This window comes from Carcharodon carcharias, chromosome 1 (genome assembly GCF_017639515.1).
Source record: "Carcharodon carcharias isolate sCarCar2 chromosome 1, sCarCar2.pri, whole genome shotgun sequence".
NCBI lineage: Eukaryota > Metazoa > Chordata > Chondrichthyes > Lamniformes > Lamnidae > Carcharodon > Carcharodon carcharias.
In genome coordinates this window covers 23,894,097-23,918,471 of record NC_054467.1, presented here as the reverse complement: position 1 = coordinate 23,918,471, position 24,375 = coordinate 23,894,097, and the positions used below count along the sequence as shown (strand labels likewise).

General features: G+C 45.2%; 1 non-coding gene across 1 annotated transcript; it reads left to right on the top strand.

The window, feature by feature from the left end:
- Nucleotides 1-22,870: 22,870 nt before the first annotated feature.
- On the top strand, nucleotides 22,871-22,981 carry LOC121285806. Its single transcript, XR_005944788.1, has one exon. It is a non-coding gene; the product is annotated as a U6 spliceosomal RNA (small nuclear RNA).
- Nucleotides 22,982-24,375: the final 1,394 nt, after the last annotated feature.

The following is a 24,375-nucleotide window of genomic DNA, read 5'->3' as shown; positions in this document are numbered from 1 at the left end:
ATGCAATCACGACACTAAGACTTGGCGGGGTGGGGGGGGCCTCAAAGGCGAAGGCTACCTGCTGGGTTAAATGCCCAAGGCCAACATGGTACTCACCCTTCCAGAGCGCAACAAATCATTGAACCGCTTACAGCACTGGATCCAGGTGCGCCGCACCACACCCCAGGAGTTCACCACCTCCGCCACCTCCTCCCAAGCATGATTCGTCATGTGGGGGGCCCTCCTCTTCCCATCCTAGGGAAACAGCACCCCACCACCGTGCTGCCACCTCCTCCACAAGGGCAGCAAGGTAGGCATCGGAAAAGCGAGGGGCACATTGGCCCCCCCGCTGGCCTATCCTGCAGCCTGCCCTGCTCCTCTAGCCTTCCCTCTACATTGGCCTGCTGTGCAGACCCCCAGCAATGCCGCCTGTAGCTGGCCATTGTGAACAGCCTAAAGAAGACTGCCAGGCCTTTTTTTATACAGACTGCCGGGTCACCATTGGACACGCCTGCTGCAAATTTAGGACTCCCACTCTCCACGGGAGTCAGAAATGCCTTAATTGGCCCACCCGTGCAAAATGACGGCATGGCCCGCGTCAGCTTCAGCTCCGCCCGCCTGCCTAATGGAAAATTTAGGCCTAATGGAAGCACCTGGAATTGGTCACTCAAAGTTGCTACTCGGTGAAACATGAAATGCAAACCCACTGGAAGCTGAAAGCAACTGTGGACTGTTTGCTATAAAGGCTGCGATCCCGTGGAGAGTGTGGTAAGTACAACAGAGGCATGCTCCTTTCTGCAGTCTAAAGTATAAGTTAACTATGAAAAGAAAATAGGGTTTAGTCCATAGTCAATGGTGCTTTTGCTTAGTCATTTGTTACAATAAAAGTTTTAAAATGTGAAATATTATTGTGTCATTCTTTCAGCTATTAAGTGGAGTTTGAATTTTTTTTTAAAGTTATCAGTTTCTACGGGGATCGTAACAATAGGAATAAAGAACAAAGGTATATACCTGACTGGGAAAGGCTGTTGTTGTTCATCTGGTCAGTTGCAGAGTGTAGGAAATATATCCCATGATACCGCTCAATGACATTTATCTCCGTTTTTCTCTTCTAGGTACTTATCAAACTTTCTTGAACCTGCTGACACCGATCAGCTTCCACTGCCTCCTTTAGCAGTCCACTGCTTACATCCATCATGCTGTGTTAAATGTAAAATATCATTTCACCCTCACTCTAACTTTGCAGCTCTGCCCTCTTGTTGTAGATCTTCTGCCTATTTTAAATATATTGCTGTTTATTTTGTCCATGCCCTTTAGGATCTGAAATCCTGCTATAAAACCACTCTAAGCCTTCGCTTCCCCAAAGTAAACAGTCTCAGCTTCTGCAGCCTCTCAACATATTTCCAGCATCTAATCCCAGCTATCAACTGGGCCCTTTGCTGCACCCTCTTCGCTGTCTTTTTCATAATTTTGTGACCAGAGCTATGCACCAGGCTTCAGAAGTGCCGACTAATGCTCCACGCAAACTCAATCATTTGCTGAGATTTGTGCTCCGTTTCTCTGACTGTTCAGTGCAAGATCCTATTTGCAGGAAGGCCACCAGTTCAATCGATGCTCTGCAATCAGTTAGTGGATAGCACTTAGGGCAGTAGTTTCAACCAGTTGCTGGGAGAGGAAAAGGGAGGGAAGAAAAGACCTAGACTTCCCACTCCCAATTATTATCATGTGAGTGCACAATCAGTTCAGAATCAATAATCCACCAAGAAAAGCTCCCAAACGGCCAATGTCAAGGATCATCCATCGCGAATGACTGGATGTGGCATCGCAATGTAGTTGGTGCTATGAGACACCAACGTAAGTCAGCATTATCAAGAGAGAGGAAAAGACAGAATGGGCTGAATTTTCGGATCCAGCCAGCAGTGGGAATGGAGGGGGTGGGGTGGGGGCGTGGTGTTTGGAGGGGGTTGGGAGAAAGTACTGGCGCTGGCAAGCATGCCAGTTTCCTGATGCCATTTCCATTGCCTGCAACTTTTACCATGGCAGGGGGAGACCGGCCCTATCATCCCACCCGTCCCACTAACCAGGTCAATTAAGATTGTTAAAGAGCTCATTAAGAGCTTGTAAAGTGGCATGCTCTGATTTTGAAGGGGGTGCACGGATTGCATGTACTGTCTGGGGCAGACCAGGTGCATGGAGGTGGACACACAGCAAGGAGCCAGTCATGGCTGCCTCAGAGAATTAGGTGGGCCCCATGAAGGGGTGAATGGTGCAGAGGAGGACTCAGCCATTGGCACACAGGTGCCAACGAATCAACAGCGATTGCAATGAGAGTGGTCAGTAAATGCAGTGTAGGGGGTCATCATAGAACCATAGAAAGGTTATGGTGCTGAAAGAGGCCATTCAGCCCATCGAGTCTGTGCCGGCTAAAAAGGGAAAAAAGAAACTGGCTGCTCATTTTATTCCCACCTTACAGCACCTGGTCCGTAGTCCTGCAAATTACAGCACTTCAGATGTAGATCCAGGCACCTTTAAAATGAGTTGAGCATTTCAGCTTCAACCATCAACTTCGGCAGTGAATTCCAGATGCTCACCACCCTCTGGATGAAAAAGTTTTTGCTCCTGTCCTCTCCAATCCTTCTACTAATCACCTTATGCCCCTGGGAATTGACCCCTCAGCTAGGGGAAACAAGTCTTTCCTATCTAGGCATCTCATAATGTTATACACTTCAATTAGATCATCCTTTAGCATCCTCTGTTGTAAGGAAAACAACCCTAGCCAATCCAATCTCTCCTCATGGCTGCAAATTTCAAGCCCTGGCAACATTCTTGTAAATCTCCACTGCACTTTCTCCAGAGCAGTTATGTCTTTCCTGTAAAGTGGTGACCAGAACTATACTCAAAATTCCAGCTGTGGTCTAACCAGCATTTTATATAGTTTTGTCATTGATCCCTACTTTTGTATTCAATACCTTGCCTAATAAAGGAAAGCATTCCATATGCTTTCTTGACCATCTTGTCCATCTGTCCCGCCCCCTTCAAGGACCTGTGGACATGCATTCCAGGTTCTCTCACTTCCTCAACCCCTCTTAATAACTTACTGTTTATTAAGTATTCCCTTGATTTGTTTGCCATCTCCAAATGATTACCTCACACTTTTCCAGTTTGAATCCCATTTGCCACTTCTCTGCCTACTCAACCAGATCACTGATATCATTCTGGAGTTGACAGCTATCCTCTTCACTATTAACTACATGGCCAATTTTTGTGTCATCTTCAAATTTCCCAATCATGCCTGCGAAATTTAAGTCTAAATCATTAATATGTACAACAAACCGCAAGGGCCCCAATACTGAGACCTGTGGAACACCACTGGAAACTGTTTTCCATTCGCAAAGACATTCATCGACCATAACCCTTTGTTTCTTGTCATTGAGCTAATTTTGGATCTAACCTGCCACCTTCCCCAATATCCCACGAGATCTCACTTTCCTGACCAGTCTGTCATGTGGTACCTCATCAAACAGCTTATTGAAATCCATGTAGACAAAATCCACTGCACTACCCTCATCAATCCTCCTTGTTATTTCCTAAAAAAAATTCTATTAAGTTAACAAGACACGATCCTCCCCTAACAAAACCATGCTGACTATCCCTGATCAACCCATGCCTAAGTGACAGTTTATCCTGTCTCTCAGAATTGACTCCAATAATTTGCCCACCACCGAAGTCAGACTGACCGGCCTATAATTTTCTGGCCTATGCCTTGCACCCTTTTTAAATAATGGTACAACATTCAAAGACCTCCAATCCCTGGACCTTGCTTGTATCTTGTGAGGATTGGAAAATGATCCTCAGAGCATCCACTATTTCCTCCCTAGCTCCTTCAACAGCCTGGGATACAATCCATCTGGCCCTGGTGATTTATCCACCTTCAAGAATGCCAGTACCTCCAGTGCTTCCTCTCTCACTATGCTTATTGTATCTAATATTTCACATTCATCCTCTTTAAATAGAATGACTGCATCATCCCTCTCCTTAGTGAAGACAGAGACAAAGTACTCATTGAGAACCCTGCCTACATCTTCTGCATCAACCCACAAGTTACTATGTACATCTCCGATAGGCCCTACCTTTTCCTTAGTTATTCTCTTGCTTTTAATGTACTGTTAAAACATCTTTGGATTTTCTTTGATTTTACCTGCCAATATTTTTTCGTATCCTCCCTTTGCTTTCCTAATTTCCATTTTTACTATACCCCTGCACCTTTGATACTCCTCTTGGCTTTCTACAGTATTAAGTCTTTTGTAACTATCATAAGCTTTCTTTTTCTTGGCCTGTATGCTTCTGGATAACCAGATTTGGCAGTACCATGCTTTTTCTTTGTGGGGGCAGGACTACACTGTGCCCATAGAATCTCGCCTTTGAATGCCTCCCACTGATTTGACAGTTTTTGCTTCTAATAGCTGTATCCAGTCCACTCTCACCAGCTCACCTCTCAGCTTTGTAAAATGTGACTTCCCCAATTTAGAACTTTTGCTCCAGTTGTATATTTGTCCTTTTCCATAATGATGCTAAATCTAACTATATTATGGTCACTGTCTCCAAAATGGTCCCCCACTGCTACTTCATCCATTTGCCCAGCTTCATTTCCTAAGACTAAATCTAGAATTGCGCTCCTTCTGGTTGGACTTGTTACACGCTGCTGAAAAATGTTCTCTGAATGCAGCTGAAGAATTTTGCGCCCCCTGTGCCCTTCACACTGTTCATATCCCAATTGATATTAGGGTAGTTCAATCCCCAACTATTACTGCCCTATTAGTTTAGCACTCAAAAAATCTGTCTTTTGCTCTACTAACTTCCACAATTTGGGAGTATAAGGTACACTCCTAGCAGTGTGGCTGCCCCTTTTTTTATTTCTGAGCTCAACCCATATGGCCTCATTTGATGCTTCATTTAGTATATCATCCCTCCTCACAGCTGTAATTGATTCTTTAACCAATAAAGCTATTTACAAAGAAACCTTTTAACACTGCCAAATTCCTGAGCTGTACACTTTTTAACCTGTGCTGCCAAGGATAAAGTCCCCCGGTAGCTTTACAACAATGTGATTTTTTTTAACCAGATTTTTGTTTTTATGCAATGTAATTCACAAATGGAGACAGAAACTAAGTATGGCGGGATAAATATTTTCCACTTTCCCTTTCCTAAATCCATGCTCACACTGACTTTTTCATCTATTATTAGCGAACAAAGTAAAATCTATATGGTGTGCGTTCCAATTATTTTGAGCTTATTGAGGTGAGGGATGAGGGAGCTGAAGAATGGTACACTCACTTTGTCCCATTCATTTCAGTATTCAGCACTGTGGGCTAAATAGAGAACCAGGCAAATGAAAACAAAAGTTCTGCTCCAAATGCACACTCACCTGAAGCTCACTGTTACCCACTCTCATCATAGTCCTGGAAGTGTAACATGGCTTCCTTCTTCCACCCTCCCCACCTTCACAGCTCTGCCATTGGTGGTCCAACATGTCCATCCTCACAGCCAATCAGAGGGTGGATTGATTCCTAGTTACCAAATTGGATGATCCTTGACAATCAGTCTAATGGCCTTTTTGCGACAAAATTGTTGAAGAAAAATGAAAATAAACACTATTCTTTATATCCCTATGATTTTCTTTCTCCTGGTTTGCTTCTGCATTATAGGCCCAAGCCTTATCATTACAGTAAACTTGCCCTAGTTCACTGCATGCAGGATCCTTGCAGCCAATGGAAGAAGACATTCAACCCAGCATTAGTTGAATTTGAACCTGGGTCTCACAAACGAAATGACATTGTGCTGCAGTGCCAGGTTTCTCCTTTTCATTTGCATTTAAATGAAACATATTGAGGCACAACTAGGACAGAATGACACAATCATTCTGCATGGGGTGAGAAATTTTAATAATCGGGCTTTGTTTAAACATCTACAGAGTCCTAATATTTGTCAACCATTCAAAAAGATTGTGTTATTCTTTATTGCTTTACTTAAAATACAATAATTCCTCGGGATGTACTTTTACTTGGTGCCTTCATGTAGTGACAACCATGTTTCCCTATGAATTGTATGTTTAATGATAAAGGTGAGGCAATGTTCTGGAGGTATTGAATGTGACCTACAGCCAGTTTTAAAATTGTGTTAGTATGGAGAGACATAAAAAAATAAAAAATGAATTGTTAACATTGTTGAATCCTGATAGACATGAAGCTACTTTCCCGAACGCATTTTTTTGCTTGGATTACAATTTCTGTAAACTGCAGATAAAAATAGCTAATTTGCATGGGCTTTGTACCACAACCTATTTAATCATTCACTCAGTAATTTAATCCAAACAAAACAACACAAACCACTTAACAAAAACATATATTTTACACAAGCTGATTAGACTATTAAAATACACTGCTGTCTCCTGTTGACATTTGCCAGTGGATTGACTATATGTAATGTGCTGAGCATTCGTAACTAGGTTATAAAGGAGCAGCTTATTCTTAGTTGTGATTTTGTGTTGGCTGCTGTAATCATGTAAAGATGCTGAAAATGCAATGATTTTTTTTAAAATGGAGGTATATTTTCTTTTTTAAAAAAAGCAAACCAAGCACTCGGCTTTATTTCTGAAGGGATAGAATTTAAAAGTAGGGACGTTATAGTAAGCCTGTAGAGTACAGAGTGCAGTTCTGGCCGCCACATTTTTCAAAAGGATATAGAGAAGATTTACAAAGAGGGTACCAGAAAGGTGTGGGTACATCAGGGGCAGCATTTTCCTGTTGGCGAGTGGGGGGGTGGGGCCCGCTCACCGACGTGTAAAATGACGCCCGGTGACATTGGGCGTGTGTCCCAACGTCACCGGGCGTCATTCATATTTTCAGTTCGGCTGCGCGCCCGCCGAAGTGTAAACAGCCATTTAAGGCCTTTAAAAAAGTAATTAAACCAATTAATGGGCCTGCCCGTCCAACCTTAAGGTTGCGGGGCAGGTGAAGAGTCCAGGTGGCCTTCAGAAAAAACACGAAACCTCATCCACAGGCGGGATGAGGTTTCATGGGGGGTTTAAAATGTGTATAAAATTTTTAGATAAAAGTAATTGACATGTCCCTGCTCATGTGACAGTGTCACATGAGGCGACATGTCAGGAATATTTTTTTCTCCCATGAGCCAAGCTCCCTGAGGCAGCCCTTTGCCTCAAGGAGATCTGTGCGCTCTTTCACACACATACGTGAAAGAGTGATTCCCGGCTCAGGGAATCCGCCCCCCCCCAACCCCACATGCACAGGGAGAGCACAGCGCTTCCGGGGGGACGTCACGCTGGGCGGGCCTTAATTGGCCAGCCCATGTAAAATGGCGGTGCACTCTCAAATGGGGGTATGCTGTGAGCTCATCGCTTTGGAGTTTTGGAGACGTTCATTTATCTAAAAAGTACTGAAACACATAACATTCGTTTTCCAAATATGTCAAGCCATTCAGAGGGGAGGGCTGTAATGCTCATTCAATTGGCAACATGAGCTAACATTGGAAGTGGAGTCCGATTCGGTGAAGAGGGCAGCATATACCTTAAAGGAAAAAATCACCCAATTTCCAGGTTTCTGGAGACAGTGCAGAAAGTAGTATAGAACCAAGAGACCCTCTGCCGAAAGGCCTAAAAATGGCCACTGTGATTTCCTTCCCAAAGCTTGGCTGTGAGCCTGATCCACCTACCAAACACTTGCTTCACCACATTTAAAACTTTTTTTTCCCCATAAAACATATACTTATGTCAAGCCAAAAACAGATTCAGTGAAGCCTTGGGCACTAAGGAAAACATTGATGAAATCCTCAAGTCCCATTTCTAGCACCTGCACAATATAATCTGGAAAGGGTTTTCAAAATTATAGCGAATTATTACATCCTTCCTATTTAGGTCATTATATTGGATTTGGGCCATCCAAGCACAGAAAGTGGTGAGGGAAAATCTGGTGGAGAACAATATTCTGCTTATGACAAAAAAAATCCAAGAGACAGAGAGAGAGAGAGGTAGGCCCAACCATGCTGCTGCCAGCAAGGAATGCCAATAACCGGACTAGTACCAAATATCCAAATATTTCCACGAAGGAAGGTGCCCTCCATTAACATGACACAATAACATGACCTCTTGCCTTCCCCTCAGTCAACTATATTCCTCTAAGCACACCTTTAATATTCACTCTCGGAGAGGATGGTTACAAACATTAGGCACCATATAAGAAGGATGACAAGAGGCGCTCCTGGAAAAAAATACACAAACTAAATGGCCAGAAATGTATATGTGTATTCACACCTTGTCCCTTCATTGTACCTTCCTCTTATCACCATGACCTATCTCAAGTGACTAAAATTATTTTCAAGCAAAATCCAAACCTCTGAATCCTACATACTGTTATCTCAGTGTTAGAGGTTGTGGATTTGAGACAGGGACTGTACCAATTATGCTCTTGAGGCCTGTTACTTGTGATAGTGAAGGCCCACAACAGTGAGGGTGTCCTGGATTGTCTGAGTAAAGCTGACCAATCCACTCCAATAATACATATGCAGGGAAGATGAAAATTTACCCCAATGTGCCCACAAAAAGGCTCTGGTCCATTGCCAGTATGTTCAAGGGCCTGGCCTCCCCCATTTCCCCTCCCCAGATCACCTCCCCTTTATCGCTCTGTCAACTTTACACTCCTTTTGTTGCATGTCAAATTTCTTGACTATGATCCCTAAATAGGTTTGAAATTGCGTGGCTAGAATAATCTCATTAAGAAGACAATGCCACAACTGCAGAGTTGAAATGTGTGAATTAATTAATGAGATAAGCACACTTATTTTTTACCTTGCAATACCCAAGTGTGACAATACAGAAGTTCTCAATACAATACGTGGGATAGAGTTCACTATAAAGAGCATCGAGCATTGCCAGACTGGTAACTGAATGGGAGGATCTGTATGCATTCACAGAGAAATATCCAGCAATTATGTGACAACTCTTAAACTGCTTGAATATTTATAAAGCATAAAGACCAGATTGAATCACAGAATATTTCTTGAAATCAGGATAAAAATTCCAGCTGCTTCGATGAAACATTCTAGTCCCTCATTGAACTGGGTGGCTCCAGAAAATAGCTAATGTTATTCCAATCTTTGTAAAAGGTCAGAAGCAAGATCCTGGCTCATTAGTTGGGCATTTATAGTTGGGAGAAATACTGAAGTTTATTCTGAAGGGCATAATTCAAGAGTATCTATCATAAATTTATGACAGCAACTCATGCCAAAAAAAGACGCAGTGTTAGTTGAGAAACATAAAGTTTCTTTGATATCCTGACTTTCTAAAACCATCCGACAAAGCTACCCACAACAGTTTCTGGCTAAGCCAAATGCTGGTCAGGTCAATAGTGAAGCTAAAATTCAAATATTGAGTTGATGATAGAAAAAAAGAGGTTGGAGCATGGTGCAAATACATGATTGTTTAGGGAACCATTGAAGCAGGATTATTGCCTGCGGATCAGGAAATATCTAACAGAACATCAATCTTTAAAAAGAGGCAGATGAGGGAACTACAGGGCAAGAAGCCCAGGGTGTAATTGGAAAACACACCAAATGTGGGGATAATGAAACACCTAGATGTGTTTGTCATGGGGAGTTGGGCATGGATTTTATAGGACGGGATGTCATGCCTAACAAAATTACTAAATTATTGGAAGAAATTGTGGACCTAGGAGTACTTTTGGATAGCTCACTGAAACCAACAGTGCAGCATGCAGCAGCAAGAAGCTAGCTAGATCTCAGCATGTATGGCCAAAGGGATATAGCACAAATTTCAGGAGGGGATAATGAATCAATACAAGGGATGGGTACAGCCTCACTTGGAGTTTGCACACAATTCAATCACTATACCAAACAAGGATATTTGAGTTCTGTTGAAGGGTCATGAGGACTCGAAACGTCAACTCTTTTCTTCTCCGCCGATGCTGCCAGACCTGCTGAGTTTTTCCAGGTAATTCTGTTTTTGTTAAGGATACTCAGACATTGAAGGCAGTGCAGAATAGGACAATCAAATTAATATTGATGGTAGCTACATATTGGATAGAATTGGCAGAGGAGGAAGCAGCAGCAGGTTAGAAGGGAGACACTTCACCATATCCCAGATTAGTTCCCTCACAGAGAGATCTACTGTACTACATTAATTAGTCACTTGAAACACCTGGCATGGGAACAAGAAAATGCTTAAAAATGAGAGTTATTGAAGTTCAGTGGTTCATTTAGAGTTCTGGTCAGATAGAGGATTCAGAAACAAAAGGCTTACATTATATAAATGAGTACTGAAATTAATTGCACAGACAGGCGGGAGAAGAGAGTGCAGGCTAGCCATGTCAATTGTTATATATAATGATTTCTGTGTGAAACTAGCACTATCCTCACCTTTCACTGAATGCACACTTATCAGGGGGACCAGGGCACAACTTAAAGGCAGCCAGTGCCGCTTTATGGGGGAAGTGCATTCTGGCTGCAAAAAACTGTTTTGCATGCTCTGGATGAAGTGGCTGAAAGCGGAAGAGAGCAGGCACTAAGGTTTTCAGAAGCTGCACTGAGGGCCTTGGTGTAGACTTTGGAAAGGCAAAGGAACATCCTTTATTGCCCCACTGACAGAAAGCCCCCACCCCCAGCCAGACATTTACTTAGGAGGCAGTGGGAAGATAATGCTGAGAATGTCAATGTCAAAAGCATTGACACAAGAACACGAATGCAGTGCCAGAAGAAAATCAATGATCCAGCTTGAGTTATCACGGTAAGATAACTTCTAAAAGAAGACTACTAAAATTCTCTCTCATCACGGATGCACCAGGCCCAGCAATCTCAACATTGCCCTTCTCCACTAGCCTGCAATCACTGCGTCAAAGTTCAATAAACACCCTTCTCCTTACACTTACACATTCGCCACTATTACAACCTTCGCTTATCCACAACTGCTGGTTGAAATGAAGAACTGGCATTGGATGAAAGAGCCATAACTGCTGCTGAGACATAAACCTGTGGTTGGAAACCAGTTGTATGTCGAGATAGTGAAATAACCTTCAACTGATCAAGCTGCCAGGCTGGCTATAGGGAGAGTGCAGTGGCACCTTGCACCATAGGGAAACCATGTTGGCAAAATCTCAAGCTCTTTTGTCCTGTTTCATTCTGGAGATGTAAATATTTGGGTGTAGAGAGCCTCGGCAACATCTGAGAAGCCTCAGTGTGCCAGACTGGGAGATACAGCTAATGTCACCTAGTAGAGCCTGAAGGGAGCCCATGGCATAAATGTGGATGGGAATGCTTGACAGGTTTGATGTTGGATTTGTGACCTGCAGTAGGTGGCAGAGTTTCCCAGATGCCCCTCCCTATTCATGTCTGCAGCAAGACAACTTGTGATACAAACTATAACCAGAAATATTAAGCCAGCAAGTAACTTGCAAGTGCTGCAAGTCCCTTTAAATAGCACTGGTGAGGGGCCTTTCTGTCAGTTAGTACCACATTGCACTAAGCGAGGTTACCAAGTGGTGACTGAAGCACTTGGGTGGCCAAAAATGGGAAACATATCCTGCAACAAGTGCAGGACTCTGATTTACTGCTTTATTCCTTCCTTCCTATATCTGTATGGCAGTTAGAGCACTTCAGGCTGGCAGTGTGTGGGTGCTTTCTGCCCATTATGTTGGGGATTTTGTAGGTCATTTCTAGACCATGATGTCTTAATTCGAATCAGTGTGCTGAAAATCAAGATGGTGAGAGTCTTGACAATAAATAGTGCATTTTTCCAATTTTTTGATAGGTCATTAAAAAGGGTAATTCATCCATTGAGGACTTAGCCAATTACATTTGTTTTGAAATTGTAGTCAATGATATTTGCCAAAATCTTAATATTAATAAAGAGAAATATTAGTTACTTTCACCGATATGAGTCTTTTCAAAGAAAGCATGCAGCATAACACAAGGCTATCCTTACTTATTACAGTGCACAGATTACATACTGCAGCCAAATAATTCTTGACCCTGAACACTGCAAGTTGATCAGAAAGGTACAGCTTCCAGATTGCCAGAACCAAGAGTCTACTTAAAGAAATTGCAGTGAAACCATTGAGAAACAAAGAGAAAGACAGACATAGAGAAATTGTAACAATGCCCTATAGTTGTAAATGTACACCTGTGACCAGCAAAGTCCATTAGAAATTTGTACAGAACAGCTGTTATTCGTGATACTTACCAAATCCTTTAGAAGTATTCAAATATTCAAATTTCAAACAGAGCTAAACTGAATAGGGCAGCTTAAAGGTTTTGAAGAAAGGAATATGGTTCAAAAAGTAACAAAGGTAATAAGTAACATTTAAGTGAAAAGTCTAGCGTTGTTCTTTCTGGTACCCAAATATCAAATACGAGTTTTTGTTCAATAAACTTTGTATTAAAATAAAATATTTGGCTGTGAATGTTGGCCAAAGTGAAAGGAGTGTTAAATTATATGGCAGTAATTGTCAAGGCACTGGAATATTAGGATTAGATAAACATATTCATAGAGTGGGAGCAGCAGGACACTAAATGGAATTCTGAAACAGTCCTAACATCATACTTGATGTAATGATTTCCAGTTTATCCACCACATATAAATAATACACCAGATTAAATTATATACTAATATACCGTCAACGATTTAGGGGGATATATCCAGTTTGTTCACATATTTTAAAGTCTAGAAACTCTGCAGTCATCCCATTTGCTGAAGAAATTGAAGACATCTGGGAAAATTTTAACCCACAAAAATAAGAGATTTTAGCTCAGGCGGTAAGTAAAAATGTAAAAGATGTCAAACCCAAATCCAATCCACCTCAAGCTTGCCCACTTTCAGTTGTATTGAAGGGTGGGTGGCAGGGGCGGAGGGGGGGTGGTGTAGGGGTTGGGAAAACAGCCCATCCACTCGCAGGAGGAGGGCTATTCATTTAGATATCTTAACCAGGTTGCGTGTCTCAGATTTGTTTCTCTGCTCCGGCTTTAACGCTGGCGGCCTGGGACACTCAGGTCTCACAAAGCCCAACGGCTAAAAAGAGGCATGGGCTGCTGCATGGAGCAGATAAATGTTTGTCCAGCACTGCTTGTGGGCCAGAAGGAGATGCGCTGTTCCCCGGCAACAAGAAAACCAGTTAACCTCACCAGCAATCGGACCCCTCACCTCACAATCTAATGCCTTCCGAATTTCATCAGGCACACCCACAACACCCAACCCTGCCCTACCTTATCCCTTCACAATCTTCTCCCCTCCTCCCCAAACCTCTCAGCCCCGCCCCTTCGATGACTCTCCCCAAACCCCGATCTCTCTGTCCCTTCTCTACATTCCGTGGCTGCAGCCTGGTGCTACAAGTTTACCCAATAGCTAGCCAGCCTCTCAGCCTGGCTGACTGCAGGTGGAAATGAATTTCAAAAATGCTCACCAGGTCATGCTGTTAAATTCAGCAGGCTCTGATCACAAAACTGCTCCCTAGCCCCATTCTCTCCCCATAAATATCGGGACCACAGGCTTTAAATGGCTTTTTTTACTGCCAATTTCAAAATGGCTGAGAATGACTAGTGGTCCAACGTGTTATAAGAATCGGGGAAGACAGACATCCTTCATGACTTACAAGTTAGATTCCTTTTACCGTTCATTATTTCCAGTGATTTTAAATTTTACTAATAGACACCACACGTGATGCAGTAAAGCTATGGGGAGCATCAGACTGACCTCAATTATATACAACCAGCACGTTCAATTTCCACATGCCAAGCATCCATCAAAGACCCCTCCCATCTCAAACAAAAAAATACAGCAGCCAGCAATGTCAAAAAATAAATTCTAAAGCTTTTTCAGCATTGCTAACAATCCCATTTTGTTATGTCAGCTCCCAATGCTCCCTGCAGTCAATAATTGTAGATTAGCCCATTGTTTTGGCTATCGTTCGCTCAAACCATTGCACCAGTGCACCTGAACAGCATGTGCATATCTACTACAGTAGGGAAGGCTTTGATCCTCTTAATGCGGAAGTGGTATACGACAGCAATAACATGTTTTAGGAATGATCATAAGTTTCCCTGCTAGTACCCATAATTATTATTCTTCATAATTCTGTATGAAGCAAGAAGTCCTTAGAGCAAAAAGTAAGTGGAGGATGTCTGCCAGATAAGACATTACCTTACAAATTGCAGTGAATGTTTTTGTTCAGCATTTCCATTTAACTGATCGAAAAGCAGAATACTGCAGATGCCGGAAATATGAAAGAAAAGCAGAAAACGCTGGAAGTATTCAGCAGATCCAGCAGCAGCTGTGGGGAGAGAAACAGTTAACATTTCGAGTCAATGACCCTTCTTTGTAACTGATGTTGTTCCCTGTAATATGAGGCTGATGTGAATGTTTTCAAGCCATGGGTCACAATTCCAGAGCCAAATTTTCCAAGACTATGCACAAGAGGGATAAAATCAGCCTTACAGTGAAAAATATGTCCCAGACAACATATCAGACACTCTGCAAATTAGATTTTGATTTAGAATTTTTTTGAGGAGTAGATCGCAATAATAGCCTCAGGAACAAATGTGACTATTCGGCTTTTTGTCACATTCTGCACCACATTGCAACCTTATGGTATCACCGCCAGTCTGTAAAAGGCCAACAATGACAGATAGGTGGAGACAATGGCTAATCAAGAAGATATGTAGAAAAAGATCATGCAGCCACTAGAGATGTGCGCAATGCCATTAGTGATAATCACTTTTGACACAATTCAATCACCAATGCAATGAGTCATCTTTAAAAGAAGGGTTCCTGGTCTTAAATTATTGAGTTAGATGAAAGAAGCTGGGGAAGATCAATCTGCACTTGAAAATGGTGAAAGAAGAAAGCAGAGAAGGGAATAGCTGCCGTTTCTAAAAACCCTGGCCAGGATTTTTCAGTCAGCATATGGGGGCGGGCCCAACATGCTGGCACCTAAAATGAATGCGCAATGATGTCGGGCGTGCGTCCCGATGTCATCGCAATGTTCCGTTCGGCAGGTGCGCACCGAAGTCAGCTGCGCGCCTGCCGATAATTACAAGGCTATTAAGGAACTAATTAACTTGAAATTTATACTGCCCATCTAACATAACAGTTGGCAGGCAGGCGAAAAGGCCAAGCAGCCTTTATGTTTTTTAGGAAACCTCTTCCACGAGCGGGATGAGGTTTCCTAAAGTTTTAACAAATTGAATAAAAAATGTTTCTGAAATGTAAAAACATGTCCCATCTCATGTGACACAGTCACATGTCGGGACATGTTTCATTAAATTTTTATTCCATTTATTTATTTCAAAAGCGCTTTAATCGCCCTGAGGCAGCTCCTCCCCTTTCCTGCACAGGTAGCGCTGAGCGCTAACGCTCGCGTATTATGCTGGGCGGGCCTTAACTGGCCCGCCTACGTAAGATGGTGGTGCGGAGCCAATCACGGGCGGTGGTCGGCTCGGCGACTGCCCCCTCCCGCTCCTGCTGTGTCCGTCCGACACGGGAAAAATTCAGGCCTGGAACGGAAACTGATACACTGGGGTGCAAAGAAACACTATTTAGAATGAACACATGGGGCAGAACTTTCCTGTTGGCGTGCATAAAATGACGCATGGTGACATCTGGTGAGCGTTCCGACATCACTGCGCGCCATCGCGATATTTCACTGAGCGGGCGTGCGATGATGTCGGACACACACCCGCTATTAATTAACAAGCCACTTAAGGCCTTAAGGACTCACCGATCGACACCAATTTTTTGGTGCCCGTGCAATCTTCGGGTCAGCGCACAGGCACAAGGGGCAGGCGGGTAGGCCACATTTGTATTAACCTCACCCGTGGGCGGGATAAAAGGGCTCACTGGGGTCACAAGTGTGCACAGTCAAGTATTTATTTTTGAAAATTTTTGAAACTTGCCTGTGTGATCTGCAGTACTTCAAAACGCATTCCAGCTGGTTTTTCTGGACTCTTAACCTTCAGGTCAGCACTCTGCAGTGAGGAATCTTTTCTGGGCCTGCAGGTTTCAGGAAGCCTTCCCTTAGCTTGGGAATGGAAGCTGAACTGTCCACTGGAGGCAGCTCCTCTGAGGAGGAAGGGAGGGCTAGAAGGGGGAGGAGGCCAGGAGTGCACATTCAGCCTCCAGAGGAGTCACCTTTGGGAGGACAGGTGCAGGAATAAGGGGCGCAGGGCCAAGAGATAGTCCAAGGCAGAAAGGGCTGCAGAAGACGCCGCTATCCTGCTGCCAGAGTCAACAGGCGGCAAAGCAGCCACTTCAATATGTCTGAGGTGCAGTGCCAAAGGAGGCTCGGTCTCTCAAGGGAGACAGTCAACAATATCTGTCAGATGATTGGGCCTGAGATCTCCATGAACTGTGTGGGTGGACACCCCATGCCAGTGGCTCTGAAGGTCACAGTTGCCCTCAACTTCTATGCCTCTAGCTCCTTCTAGGGCTCGGTGGGTGATCTTTGTGATGTCTCCCAATCAGCTGTCCACACTTGTGTCAAGCAGGTTACAGACGCTCTGTTCAGCCGTGCATTGACCTTCATTCACTCCCGTTGGGACCAGGCAAGTCAGACACAGTGAGCCAGAGGCTTTGCGGCGATTGCTGGCTTCCCCCGCGTCCAGGGTGCTATAGACTGTACACATGTGGCCATCAAGGCTCCAGCAGGTGAGTCCGGTGGCTTCCTCAACAGGAAGGGCTTCCACTCCATGAACGTGCAGATAGTGTGTAACCACAGGATGCTGATTCTACAAGTCTGTGCAAGGTACCCAGGCAGCTCCCACGATGCCTACATCCTCAGACATTCCCAGGTTCCGGGGCTCTTCAGTGGCCTAGCCCGGCTGGATGGATGGCTGCTGGGTGATAAGGGCTATCCCCTCAGAAGGTGGCTCATGACGCCTCTCCACCATCCAAGAACAGAAGCTGAGCAGCGGTACAATAGGAGCCACGCACCACAAGGGCTGTAGTGGAGAAAGCCATCGGTCTTCTCAAGATGCGCTTCCAATGCCTGGACCGCTCAGGGGGTGCACTCCAATACCCCCCAGATCGTGTCTCGGTGATAGTGGTTGCATGCTGTGCTCTCCACAATCTTGCGCTGGAAAGGGGGGATGCAGTGGACGATGAAGACATCAAAGCAGTGGCTGCGGCTGCATATGATGACTCCAGCAGTGAGTCCGAGGATGAGCACACATAGGAGAATGCTGAGGGGGCAGACGCTGACCCGAGCGTACTGCAGGGAGGCAGGGAAACCTGGAAGGCTTTAATCCAACGAACCTTCAGCTAGCACACCACAGATGGTCCACAAGGACAAGCCTGGGCTGTCAGCTCGATACTCGACAACTAAGTGCAAAATCTGCCAGGTTAGATACAGTTACTAAGAACCTTGCTAATAAAGCTGAATGTCCCACAAAGCACTCATTACAGTTTTGGAAACCATACACTACAGAAGAAAAGAGGTACCCTCAGCCATGGTGACATCTCTGAAGTTAATATGTCAAGCAAACCAACTTATTCCAAAAAAAAAGACAATAGTGTTACAAATCAAAACAAATCATAAGGACCTCATCTCGGGCCAACGTTAAAGCGCCAGTGAAAAACCCGTGGTGTGCCTAAGGTGCCTTATGTTTACGTTTCTGGGTGCTGTGTCTGGGTGCTGTGTCTTGGTGCTGCCCCATCGCTGGGAGTGACACCTGAGACAGCCTGCTCACATTGCTGTCCTGTTGCCCTCGGTGACATTGGCGGTCGTCCTCTGGCCTGTGAGGCATGTGCTGGCCCCGCCTGGGAGGGAGCTGCCAGTTCCACAGCTGGCATCTCCCAGTCGTCACAGCCTCACCGGATGCCATGGTCACTGGGAGAGGGGCGGAGGAACTGCCTCCATCATCCGGAGCACCCTGAGAAGAGCCCGCAGAGATGACAGACAGCTGCTGCACCGACATGAGGTCGCTTCGAACCTCCCTCCTTACTGTGGATGGATGGGCACCGAGCTGGGAAACTTGATGCCCAGGCCATCTCCCACATTGGCACTGACCAGCTAAGATCAATGCCGATGTGAGGGCTTGTTGGTCAGGACCCATCCCCAGAAGCCCTGACGAGTCTCCTGGAGGACCCTCTCCACAAGAATCGCCACTCTCTCCATGGAGGACTCATGGAGCTGAGACATGAGGCTCACTGCTTCGGCGATCGTCCGTATAGACTGCTCCACCGTGGAGACCAAGCCAAGCATAGCCTCATGTATCTTCCCCAGATACATTTCCTGCAGCTGCTGCATCACGGACGACTCCAGGGGCACATCATCAGGCACCGACTGAGATTGTGCCTCTGGTCCCCTGCAGTCCTCCAACTGCTGGCGCCATGGGCACTCTCTGTCTCCGCCAGCTGCTCCAGCGACTGTGAAATGCCCTCACCGCTGTGCCCCAGGACACTAGCCGATGTTCTAATTCCCACCGAGGTGTTGGTGTCTGCGCTGGTGCCTGCCTGGCAGAGACGGTGTGAGGCTGGTGAGACTTCAGGGCCCTCGGTTGTGAGAGGGGGCCTCTGCTGCTCCTCCTCCCGGCCCTGCTCCAATGATGCTGAAAGGAAGAATGAGGACGTTGGATCAGTTAACATGGAGACAATGTCAAAGTGCATCCCTGTCCCCTGGATCATTCTGCGCTCATCCTTCCATCACTAATGGTCAAGCCATGTTGCAAAATTAAAGCAATTAACATTCAGCACTGCAATGGCTGTTGGGAGAACAATGTTGACCTCACTGTTAGGCATAAATATGTTAGGCATGGCACCCCAGCCTCACCAACACCAGTGGACCTGGGTGCATGGTGCCTCTTCAAATCCAGGACCTCCTGCTCAAACTGGCTACGAATGGCGATCTGTGCCTGGCCGCCACCAGTCTTCACACACTCTGCCGCGTTATGAGCATCCTTCTCCTGAAAATGAGAGACGAACATTGATTAGTGCAAATTGCGCATGGACTCTATTCACGCACAGCCCACCTTGGTTGGGGTGGGGGGGGGTGGGATGCAGTGCACCCCTTGTTCTCGGATAACTGCCCTGCTGCCCTCCTCGAGGAGGTGATAGCACGGCAGGAGGTGCTGGTTCCCTAGGATGGGAGCAGGAGGCCACCCCCATCACCCCTATGATGAAAGGGAAGAGGTGGCGGAGGTGGTGAGCTCCCGCAATGTGAAGAGGCTCACCTGGACCCAGTGTCACAAGCGCTTCAATGACTTGTTGACCTCTGGCAGGGTGAGGACAATGTTGGCATTGGTCATTTAGCCCAGCAGGTCGGCTTCCCCCCCACCCCCACCACCACCCCCCCCAACCCCCCTCCCCACCCTGCCCCCCACCCCCATGTCTGAGTATAGCGACTGTATTGAATCATTGATGGCATGTGTTCTTTGCTGGGTGGGCCAGCAGATATTGCCCATGCTGAGGTCAGCCTGAGAGGGTGATGAAGAGATGTGTTTTGCCCCCGCAGCTTGTGTTACACTGAGTCCCAGATAACTGTTTTGGGGGCAACCTGGAGGAGCTGCACCTGGGCGCTGTGCTTGAGCTGCAGGACATGTCCAAGTCAGGTTGATGACATGCTGGGAGGGGAGCTTCAAGGTAGCGTGGCAATGAAGTGTCTACTGCACGCTTCACTCCATGTGCTTGCACCTCCGTGCTATGGAAGGATATACTGTGTGGTGCCTAATATGATGTAGGCAGCATTTGTCTAAGGCGGGGGTGGGGGGGGGGGGGGTGGGGGAACAGGCCTAGCATCTTTGTGTGAGTGTTCGGCAGCAGCAGTGTGGGGAGACACTGGAGTCCTGATATGTCTCACTGCCCTACCCTCCGGACTGGCCTGCTCATCAGAAGCCCTCTGGTGAGCCCTTCCACTTGCCATTGTGAGCAGCCTTGCAAAGGCTGTCAGCACTTTAGATAAACAGGCTGCCGGTTCGCCATTGGACCTGGTGGATCGTGCACTCCCGCCGCTTACTCCCACTATCTTGGGGATTCACGAATTACGCTGGGCGGGCCTTAATTGGCCCACCTGCATAAAATGGCAGCATGGAGCCCGATCGCGGGTGCTGATCGGGTCTGCGCCCGCCTGTGCCCACTCCCACTCCGCTCCTACGCCAACCAGAAAATTCAGCCCATGGACACATGATTATAAACTGGCTAACTGGACGGAAGATAAAGGGTGAACAGTTTAGATGCTTTAGTATCGCTACATTTTATAGAAATAATATTTTACTTAGTAGTTTTCTTGCAAAATCTCAATGTTATCACTGTCATAGAGACCGTCGAGTAGGGCGTTCTTCCCAGCTAGCTGCTCCAGTGATATAAATTACAGCGATTCTGAATGTATACTCCCAAATCTTCCAGTGCAATTTGGTCCATTAGTTTCAAAGCAACGTGGTCCGCAAGCATGACCCAGACCTCCCTGTAGCTTGCCATTTCAACACTCCACCCTGCTCTCATGCTCACATGTCCGTCCTTGGCCTGCTGCAATATTCCAGTGAAACTCAACGCAAACTGGAGGAACAGCACCTCATCTTCCGACTAGGCACTTTACAGCCTTCCGGACTGAATATTGAGTTCAACAATTTTAGATCATGAACTCTCTCCTCCATCCCCACCCCCTTTCCAATCCCCCCTTTTTTCCAATAATTTATATAGATTTTTCTTTTCCCACCTATTTCCATTATTTTTAAATGTATTTCCATCCATTGTTTTATCTCTACCTTTTAGCCTATTTCAATCCCTTCCCCCCACCCCACCCCCACTAGGGCTATGTGTACCTTACTTGTCCTGCTTTCTACCCTTAATGTCACCTTTTAGCACATTCCTTAGATAATATCACCACCGTCAACACCTCTTTGTTCTTTTGTCTGTGACATCTTTTGGCTATCTCCACCTATCACTGGCCCTCTAACCAGCTCTTATCCCACCCCCCCTTAAACCAGCTTATATTTCACCTCTTTCCTAGTTTTCCTTAGTTCTGTTGAAGAGTCATACAGACTCAAAACGTTAACTGTGTTCCTCTCCACAGATGCTGTCAGACCTGCTGAGTTTTTCCAGGTATTTTTATTTTTGTTTTGGATTTCCAGCATCCGCAGCTTTTTGCTTTTATCTTAGTGGTTCAATTATTACCTATGCAATTGATTCTGCATCTGGCCAGGATTCTTTGAGCGCGATTTTAACTCACTCAAAACCCATCCACTGGAACACAGTAGAAATTGGTCGCTTCCATTTACTCGATCGTGCAACGCCATCCTTTCTACCAGCTTCAAGGACCGGAATGTTCTCGAAGCAGGTGTCCCGCGGGTGGGAGTGGTGAAGCTGCTTTGACATTCTGTGGAACCCAGAGCCACATTTTGTTTTATTCTCTTATGGGATATGGGCCATCACTGGCAAGGCCAGCATTTGTTGCCCGGCCCTAATTGCCCTTGAGCTGAGCGGCTTGCCACACCATTTCAGAGGGCCAGTAAGTGTCAACCGCATTACTGTGGGTCTGTAGTCACATGTAGGCCAGACCAGGTAAGGATGGCAGAGTTCCCTCCCTAGAAGGCATTAATGAAGCAAATGGGTTTCTTTGATAATCGGCAATGTGTTCATCGTCACCACTACTTCAACTACTTCAATTTCTGATAAAATAGCCTGAGCTTTTCAATCGCTAATCTAGTGATGTTACCACTACACCACCATCTTCCCCTTTACAGGAGCCAGGCAGCTCCCTAGTTACTATCAGACTGACGTCCTTATTGAGGATGGCTGCCTGTCCCCAGGATCTGCTGGTCAATTGGAGGGCAGGCAACTCAGCAGTCTCTGCAGCACCATGAGGAGCTGTGGTCCCTGCTGGGACTGCACCTTCAGGAAGAGGACGCTCTCCCAGCCAGTTAAATAGGGTATCGGGGTCCTGGGGCCAGTCAGACAGACCCCGGTGAGGAAGTTGGCGGATTGGTGAGAGCAGGCATCACTGTTGCCACCAAGGCAGCCAGTGCTGCTGGGTGGAGACCCTCCATGAGTCAAAGAGTGTCCAAAAGGATGGGCCCCTCCCAAACCTGCTATAACGTGCTTTCCCACAGGGCGGAGGGCCCACCCATGCTGGTAAAATGACAGGCATTCCACCTCCCACATCCCATCGTCATTTTACAGGTCACCACCCCAGCCCATCCCCAGGGAGCTGTCAAGCTCAAACTACTCACACAATTTAGAATTGGATGCACACTGTGTGCTAGTAATATGGGAAGACATTGCTGACACTGGTAGGTGTCTCTTGCTAGCAGGTTTGGTGGCATTAGACCTGACTTAACTTCTGCACCCTGGCCCCCCCCGGCACCTGATGGGAACCAGGGTTGGGTGGGGGAGGTGGCAGTTTAAGTGAGCGGAATGACTGACCTCATCTGATCATCCTGCCTTCCCAACTGGTCCGAATACTAAAATGTTCTTTTGAGCAGGTAAGCAGGACGCTTATCCTAAACTGGTGGGTTTAAATATGCAGAATGAGGTCAATTGATGTCCTCGAGGCCTGAGTGAAGCAGTAGTGCTGGCTGCCAGGAGGGGAATTATTGGCCAGAAGAGACGAAGGTAGGTAGGTTTGTAGTTTCCATTTTATGATTCCTTGTGGCCCACTTACCACTTACTTCAATGACAGAAACCAACCCTGCAATTCACTGCTGCCTAAGTAGTGCATCTGGCTGGGTTCAAGCAAAACTCTGATGAAATTTATGGTAACCCAGCTGTTAAGATCATTTGGCTTCCAATTCCCTGGACTTGTCAGTTGTGCCGCTCATTTTAGGGCTCGCACACACTGTAGTTAGTTGTATATTAATTGTGCTTAATTGGATGCAGCTGATAGGTACTAACTAGGGATTCACTTGGGCTGCTACTCAAATGGGAATAACACGGAGAAGATTAGCATAGCCCCTGTGCAAGGATGACATGCAAATTCGTGAAGCGTTCCATAATTTTGGGATCAAAATAGGTATAAATAGGAACAGTGTAATGAGTTTAGCATGTTTGTAATGTGAAATGTGAAGAGATACTTATAAAAGCGTGTAAAGATTGGCTCCTATTTTATCCTTCACCGCCAGGCTTTCTGAAGAATAATGGTACCACCCTCTCCAACCCATTAAAATCAGGATCATGCTCAGGGAAATGACATAGCTTGACCAAATAAATGAGCATGGAAGTGGATTTCCAATTCAGGAGTACAGGAAGTCAGCAGCTGTACCTATGTTTGCTCTGGAGTTCTACGATACTACTGAAGCTTTTGGTTAATTCACTTGTATTAATCCTCAATAAATAACTTCTTGAGGAAAAAGAGAGATAACAAGGATTATTTAATTACAACAAGACTTCAATAATTTAATTTGAACAAAGAAAATAGCACAGAGATAAAAACAAAAGCAAAAAACTGCGGATGCTGGAAATCCAAAACAAAAACAGAATTACGTGGAAAAACTCAGCAGGTCTGGCAGCATCGGCGGAGAAGAAAAGAGTTGACGTTTCGAGTCCTCATGACCCTTCAAAAGAACTAGAACTAGTTCTGTTGAAGGGTCATGAGGACTCGAAACGTCAACTCTTTTCTTCTCCGCCGATGCTGCCAGACCTGCTGAGTTTTTCCACGTAATTCTGTTTTTGTAAAGAAAATAGCACCTTCAGTTAAAATAAAATTCTGCCCCTCAGCTGTCATATATATGAAAAGTTAAGCTTTTCTCTGCTTGGCCAAGATTGATACAGTCAGTCACGGCTATGGGTTCATAGTTAAATGACTTCTAAATCTTATATTCAAAGCCAAACTGATACTATTTCAAAAGCTCATAGTTTCAATGATTGTTCTTAATTTAAGGTAAAAGGCAAAGTAATCCAAGTTTAGTCAAATCAATTGAGACAAATAGAAGTTACTGCATTGATACTCCAATTTAAGAACAAAAAAGACTTCTTATTTTTTGAGGAATTTAGATGGTTTGTTGAGAGATAATTATATCATATACAGTAGCAAGATTTTGTGTGACTTGGAGGCAGTTTCTCTCGCAGTTTCAAATCAGGTACATCAAATAAAAAAAATGACCATTTGCACCATCATATCTGCCTCTTCAAACTAATCATCTGTGATACCATCTCTCAGGGATTTTTACAACATATTTAATCTTCTGAGATAGGTGAACAGCTACAAGTAAAACTCCCAAGAAGAAAAATTGCGAAAATAATTCCCTATTCCTAAGGATTAAAGAGTGAAAATTCCAAGATTTCAATCAAAGACTACAAAATGCATCAGTGAGTCAAAACTATGCGTCCCACAGCTGTCATTATGAGAGTCAAAAAGGAACAGGCACTAGGTTCCTAGTACTCAGAAGTCATCA